This window comes from Homarus americanus, unplaced genomic scaffold (genome assembly GCF_018991925.1).
Source record: "Homarus americanus isolate GMGI-L3 unplaced genomic scaffold, GMGI_Hamer_2.0 scaffold34921, whole genome shotgun sequence".
Taxonomy (NCBI): Eukaryota; Metazoa; Arthropoda; class Malacostraca; order Decapoda; family Nephropidae; genus Homarus; species Homarus americanus.
Window position 1 is genome coordinate 22,499,910 of NW_024741901.1, and position 8,050 is coordinate 22,507,959.

The window sequence follows — 8,050 nt, forward strand, 5'->3', positions numbered from 1 at the left end:
TATATCTTCCCAGGCGGTGGTACCTCCCTGTTTGGTAGCTGCCTACTGCCTACTTACAACACCATATAACACTTAACCTAACCTAACCTAACTATAACTACCTCTCAGAACCCTATGTATCGGCCAAGCATAGTTTAGAGGTTAATGAGAGAGGGAAATTTAATTAACAAACTTTAAAAAGAATTCGAGGGTGAAATTCCCCATGGGAATCACCATATAGTTATAGAGACTTTAATGATCGTCTCGTCTTCACCAAATACTGTACAGGTTGAGAACATGAAGGAGGTTAGGTATGGTTAGGTTAGCTTAGGTTAGCTTAGGTTTGGTTTGGTTAGGTTAGGTTAGGTTAGGTTAGGTTAGGTTTGGTTAGTGTTTCAGGTGAGGCGCTAACATTATTAGCATCTCAAGCTTCGACTTAAATCCAATTAATCCCTCACTCCCACACGTCTGGTCACTGCCATATTAACAGTGACGTGAGAGCCACTCCTCTCTACTACCCTGACACCCGGCTGATCGAATCTCTTCCCTTCTAGAGGCTCCTTCATGGATTCGAGTTAGGCGGTTCGCTTTCTGTGATCGAGTGTGAAAAGCAAATCCCAAAACCTCCCTGCCATCTGTACCCCGAGACCCGGACCCTTAACCTAACCTAACCATTGGGATTATTAGAGCCTAGTAGTGCCCATCAGGACTGTGAGATATATTAGGACTATGGGGGCCCATCCTGACTTGGGGGCCTGTTAGGACTTGGGATCTATTAGGACTTGGGGCCTACTCTAATAGTCATCTCAGAAAACATTATATATACCATACCTTAGGTGACCATTTTAATTTATTCCTCAGATTAAAAAAAATATAAATAATAGAAAATAATTTGTCCAGGAAAAATAATTAACATTACATAGAAATAAAATAAATTCCATAATAATACAATTAACCGTGTATGATAATGAACTGTATCGCTCAATGGAGATAATTAAAGTAAAATGAAATTTGAAATAAATAGCCTAATAAAGATGATAATTTAAGATTCAATAAAGACAAATTGTTTATAATAAAGTATAGGATTTTTTCAGGAATGATGGACTTTTTTATAGGTCAATTTAATCTAAATAGCCTCCTTCGGCGGCCTGAGTACATTTTCACATATATCGTCTATACCGCAGACCGAGATGGGATTGAACTCCGTATATAGACAATTAACGTCCACCTGAATTTCATACCTGAGGGATAAATTTACATACTACTACATGGCCTTATCAATAGAACCTTGCTGATTCATTGGTGGTTTATGGGGGCACGCGGCACGTCGCTCCAGATGCGTAAACCGTGTGTATCCAATCACAGAGAGAGATGGGATGTGAAGGCAAGTAACTAACCAATCACGAAGAGGGTGTGTTTGTGTTAGTAACCAATCGCAGAGAGAAATTGGTTGGTGACGGCAAGTAACTGACCAATGACGAAGAGGGTGTGTTTGTGTAAGTAACCAATCGCAGAGAGAAATTGGTTGGTGACGGCAAGTAACTGACCAATGACGAAGAGGGTGTGTTTGTGGAAATAATAAATAAACGTATATCAAATAGGTATGGAGTGTTAGCCAAATGATCACACACACACACACACAGATTGAATACTGATGCAAATAACCCAATCTCGAATGCATGGAATACCAATACAAGGATCCAATCACAGACAGTAAGCGTTCAATCATATCGAATCACACAAAGACGTAAACTGTAAGTGGAATGAGAGAGAAAAAGACAAAGAGACAGAGAGAGAGAGAGAGAGAGAGAGCCAGACAGAGACAGAGAGACCGACAGACAGAAAGACAGAGAGTTCTGAGGGCATCACATGGGGAGACGTTTAAATACATCAGGAAGCCGTTTAAGGAATCAGTCTCCGAGTCTTTAGGGAAATCCAGGAAGTTGTCTCTTGGCCAGAGGAAAAGAGATGGGCCCCAGTGACCACCTCACTCAGTGCCTCAGGTAGGGTGTGCTGTACAGGGGTGACCAATAGCTGTGGGGGTGTGCTGTTCAGGTGACCATGAACTGTTGGAGGCGTACTGTACACCCTCAACAGTAATTCAGAACAATGTGCTGAACGTTCATATCTTACAAATCAGAGCTACTAAGTTATAGTCCTGTTATAGCTACCAGGTGTTAATTATTGCTCGTATTGACGCTGCTTATCGCTCACGCTGGCGTTAAAGTTTATGATCCGGAATTGGCGTGCGAGTGTGAAATGATGAAATACCTGGAGGGATTGAGAGCTAACTCACATAACACCTCCGTCAGTCATCATAACACGTGGACATCCAATACCATTAGTGTTGGTAATCCACAGTATGTCTTGTTGATTAATTCATCTCTTTAAGTGAGGGGTCTACTACTGTACCTGTGTTTTTATGTAACATATACCTCCACAAGAATCATCTCAATATTAGACCCTACGATAACTATTGCTATTTCTCCTACCATTACTATTACTACTACTACTACTACAACTCCTATTACTTCTTCTCCTACTACTGTGAATGTCGTGACTACTACTAAGAAAACCACGGCTTTTACTACTATTACTACCATTACTCATTTTTTTTCATAATGGCCACCAGCCTCCCCTCAGAGACATACCTCATCCTAATACAAAAGTATCTACACAAAATGAGTTAGTTAAGCCGCATATCTATGAAGTATTATTCTGACTATTGATACAATTACTAGAACTACTACTGCTAGCACTCGAGGTATTACTATTATGAATCTCATTTGCTTTTACAATTACAATTGTCATTACTATTACTATTACGAAAACAACTGCTGTAGCTTATACTATTACTACTACAAGCACCACTGCTGCTACTCGGCGCTATTTACACTAGTGCCATTCTCCTATTTATATTACTATGAAAACTACTTCAACTACTGCTAAATCAACTATTATTACTACTACTACTAAACTACGAATATCACAGCTGCTATGAAAAGTGCTATCACTACCAGCAAAACCACAACCACCACCCGCAAACCAACTCCCACTTCTACCAAAACTACTTACAATACTATATTTAGAAAATCACCACAACTCTCATACTATTCATCGGTAGCGTGGCCGAGCGGTCTAAGGCGCTGGTTTAAGGCACCAGTCTCTTCGGAGGCGTGGGTTCGAATCCCACCGCTGCCAGGATGATTAATTTTTCTCTCTACTGATTATCCATAAGCTCATGAAATTGGACTCAGGTGTGATTCATGACACACAAGACATTAAAGTACTTAAAGTCGCGAAATAAGTGCTGTCCTATTGCCAGTAACAATGTGAATCCGATACACCTGAGCTTCGAACAACGGAGCACCAGAAGAAAGTTACTTTTCCGAAGCAATAGATGGTTCACCATGTATGGGGGAGGAGGGGAGAGAGGGTTTGTGTGTGAGCAGATAATGACATAATGAAATCTTCAGATATTGATAATGCTAAGATTGTGATGTCGTTGGTTATTACAATAATAAGGATAAAGAAAATATCAACAGTGATTATCTTACATGATTGACAAAGAACAAATACTACGAGGTTGTAACAGAAACAGCAGTAGTGTTTATAGTATAATGTTCAGTAGTAGACATTTATACTATAGATCCACGTGTGTTGGGTCTGACACTTGGGTTACTATTAGTAGCATATGTGTGATAGTTTACACGGCTCACTACAGGACCTGTGACCAAACCTGCTATACCGAACACTGCTTGTTATGGTGCTCTTATGATGGTAAGAGCTTATTACACACACACACACACACACACACACACACTACACTACACTACCAATATTTAAATAAGTTCTGTCATGCATAAGGAAACAATTCACAAGCTCTTATTTATGGACAGATAAAGATGTCACGGGTTGACAGCTAAAAAGGATGAATAATTTGCCCTCGAACGGTGTGGTTATAACTTCAACAGTTTACATAATGCAGGGTGAGTAGGGCTGGAAAACGGTAGAATAGAATTTGCATACATTGCGACATTCTTTTCTTTAAACGATATATTTTTCATTACAATGACTTGGAATAACACAAGGATATATTCACCCTTCAGGTATAAAATGAAAATTATTATATACATTCAATGATATTTATGAAACAAAACATTATACATTTCAATAGTTCATTATAGAATTTGACCTCTTTGTTTCCTCGTTGTTCATGCGGCAAGACAGCGCTAGAACAAGAATGACTTCAACTACAGGCGACTTTGGTTCCTCCAGATGGTTTCACGCACGGTACCTCGAGGTCTCCCACTATCAACCTTACCCTTCATAGAATCTTCTTCCTGCCACCGTTTAATCCAGCCTTTGACGATCCTAATGGAACACTTGTCACGCGGGTAATGCCTCCTGAAGCAGTTCCACTCTCCCGTACCCTGACGATTACTCCCCCAGTTAGCAATGACATCATCTGTGCTGTCACGTCTTACAGCCATGACTAAATGGAATAAAAGTCCTGCTTTAATTGACAACATAATGTCATTACCTACAGGAATATTTGATCATTCAGAATAATGTAGAAATTAATTAAAGTACAAACAGTGGTATTATTTTAATGCAATGAGTAGGATTTATATTCATATTTATAAGAAGTTTTTTTATAGTTGAGTCTCATTAACTCTCTCTCTCTCTCATGTTAGTTCACCTTAATTTTGCCAGCAGCTTCACACACACACACACACACACACACACAAGAATATATGAGTCAGTGGGTCAAGAGTCAGTGAATCAATGAGTCAATAATTCATTGAGTCAATAAGTCAGTGATTCGGTGGTGTTATATACTCCGACTGGTGACCAAGGCTGAGCGGCGGGCCATCAAGTGGTACTCGACCGAGGGCCACCGAGATCCTCTCAGACAGTGTTCTCTTGTTGACTCTCCTCTCGCTCCTCCCACCTCAATTGTCTCCTCTTCCACGTGTCTCCTCTTCCACGTGTCTCCTCTTTCTCGTGTCTCCGCTTCCTTGGTCTCCTCTCCCTCGCGTCTCCTATTTTTCGTGTCTTCTCTTCCTTGGTCTCCTCTCCCTCTCGTCTCCTATTTCTCGTGTCTTCTCTTCCTTGGTCTCCTCTCCCGATGTCTCCTCTTCCTCTTCTTGGAGGGATTAGGGAGAGAGGGAGGCAGTGTTGGAGAGAGGAAGAGAATTGTTGAAGATGATGGTGGAGGAACGCAAGTCAACCACCACCGATCACTTAACCCTTGTGGTAAGCTTGGGCAGCGAAGGGAGATTAAAAGAGGGGAGATAGTGGGGAGTTGACGGTGGGGAGAGTAGTGAGGTGGGGAGGCTAGTGAGGTAGGAGAGACATGGTCAGGGAAGAGAAGGATGAAGGTTTATAACGCATATTATAGAAAGGAGAAACACACACACACACACACACACACACCAATAGTACACTCTTCCTAGGTTCTCTCTCTCTCTCTCTGTTTCTCATAATATCGTAAAATGTGAGCGAGGTTAATGGACCGAACCAGGAAGGGTATTAATGCCGGAAGTTTAAAATGTTGATCGGTCTTTAAGTAAAGTCTGGGCTGACGTCCACCAAGGCAGTGTTTCCTGTTAACTGCCGCGGCTCACCTGACACGTGAAGGTGGTGGCTGTTGGTGGTGATCTTCAGGAGAGAGAGAGAGAGAGAGAGAGATAGAGAGAGAGAGAGAGAGAGAGAGAGAGAGAGAGAGAGAGAGAGAGGAGGAGGGTATGAAACATTCAGACATAGACAGGAAATGAAAAAGTCATAGAGACCTACTAACGGACAGGACACCAGACAGACAGATAAACATAAAAACAGACAGACGGAAATAAAGACAGACAAACACACAGACAGACACACAAACACACAGACAGACACACAAACACACAGACAGACACACAAACACACAGACAGACACACAAACACACAGACAGACACACAAACACACAGACAGACACACAAACACACAGAATGAATCAAACACACGATAAAAGTTCCATTAAACCTGGACGGGACTTCCCTAAGGTGAGGACGTTACTCATCGAAGTTAATCTTGATTCCAATGTATATAAAGCGACAATGTCAAAGGGAGATTAAAAGTTAGTTGCAGGATGGGTGTGTTAGGTGATGATGTATGAGGTTAGGTTAGGGAAATATTGTAGCTTGTTTAGGGTGGATCTGTGAATACGAGTGAATCAATAAGTCGATTAATAAGATAATTACCCGGTAAGTTAGCAGGTAAATAAGACAATTACTCGGTAAGTTAGCTGGTAAATAAGACAATTACTCGGTAAGTTAGCAGGTAAATAAGACAATTACCCGGTAAATTAGCTGGTAAATAAGACAATTACCCGGTAAATTAGCTGGTAAATAAGACAATTACTCGGTAAATTAGCAGGTAAATAAGACAATTACTCGGTAAGTTAGCAGGTAAATAAGACAATTACCCGGTAAATTAGCTGGTAAATAAGACAATTACCCGGTAAATTAGCTGGTAAATAAGACAATTACCCGGTAAATTTGCAGTTAAATAATATTAGAAATCAACAAGGTAAATACACAATTAATAATGATGTTAGTAGATAAATAACTTGAATATAACATTAATATCAACAAATCAATAAACAATAATTAAATTACTAAACAACAACAAAAAATATATGAAATAATTACATCAATACATTGAAAGTTAATTAGGTTACAATGTAAATATGAAAGAGGTAAAAATAGTGAACTTTGCTATCATAATATTACTGTTTCAGGTGTGTGTGTGTGGAAGTTATGTGAATAGTGAGTGTATGATGATGGTACTGGTGGCGGTGGTGATGGTGGTAGCAGTGGTGGTAGTGGTAGTGATGATGGTGATGTTGGTAGTGGTGGTTTTTGTCAGTGTATATAGCAAAGGAAGAAGAAGGAAGGAGATACAATAGAACAAAAAGAATTTGGTATATTTTAAGCACAATACGTAGGCGAGAATATATAGAACGAAAACCAAAGAAATAACACGAAAAAAAAAGAAAAGGTGAATATAGACAAGACGAGAGTTTATAAAGGATGTGGTGATATATTGAGGGAATGAGCGATAAAAAAAAATATCATATAATTTGAAATTGCATTGAAACAGTTTATTTAGCGAGAAAAACACAGATACAGAGTGGTTAATAATAACAATATTAACATGGCTGAGCCAGTTGAGAACCTGAGCTCTCTTTTAGGCACCTGATATATACTGTACATTTATCTCAAGGAAGTATTATATAACATTTAGTATCATCTGGAATAGTACAATAGCATGGTGGTAATAAGAACATCTCAGAATTTTGCCACGGTTATCACTTCAATATTTATTTTTTTTTTTCACATTTATATTATAAGTATTATACATAAGTTACAGTTGAATTGAAAACATAAATATAATGGGGGAGCACTACAACATGGGTTGTACAGTATTGAGGTTGAACAAGAGGTCAGAACTGTCAGGATTATGTCTGATTGGCAAAATATTTATTGCAATGGTAATTTCTTATCTATTTACATGATAATTTCCGATAAAACGGTTTTGAAAGGTACAATAAGAGCAGGTACTGTAAATATAGTAGGTATTACAAGAAATATCAATACTTAGACAGTAGATATTTTTTAAGAGGTGATTCCTCGGGGTTGCTTACAAAATTATCATACTTTTTTAGTTGTTTACAAAATTATCTCGTTAACCCAGAAATGCAAGAGAGAGAAAAAGAGACAGACAATTACTGATTTGGCTGTGGTCGAACCCCGCCTCCATACTGAACACATTTAATAAAGAGAATTTGCATCTTTAATTAACTACATTTGGGGAGTGACCGCGAGACTCCCACACCGAACATTCAGTACCGAAAACTAATGACATGGGGACGTATCTAACTCACTTTACCAATGACGGAGACAAAACAGGTAAAAAATTATACCAAGGTGGTACTGAAACTCGATTGCATCTTTAATCCATACTAAAAGACCTTAGTTGTTAAAGCGAAGTAAAATATGACATTAACATCATCTGATATAACGA

At 39.2% G+C, this 8,050-nt stretch overlaps 1 non-coding gene across 1 annotated transcript; it reads left to right on the top strand.

Annotated features, from left to right (window-relative positions):
• The first annotated feature begins 3,098 nt into the window (after window positions 1-3,098).
• Window positions 3,099-3,180, top strand: Trnal-aag. Its single transcript has one exon. It is a non-coding gene; the product is annotated as a tRNA-Leu (tRNA).
• Window positions 3,181-8,050: the final 4,870 nt, after the last annotated feature.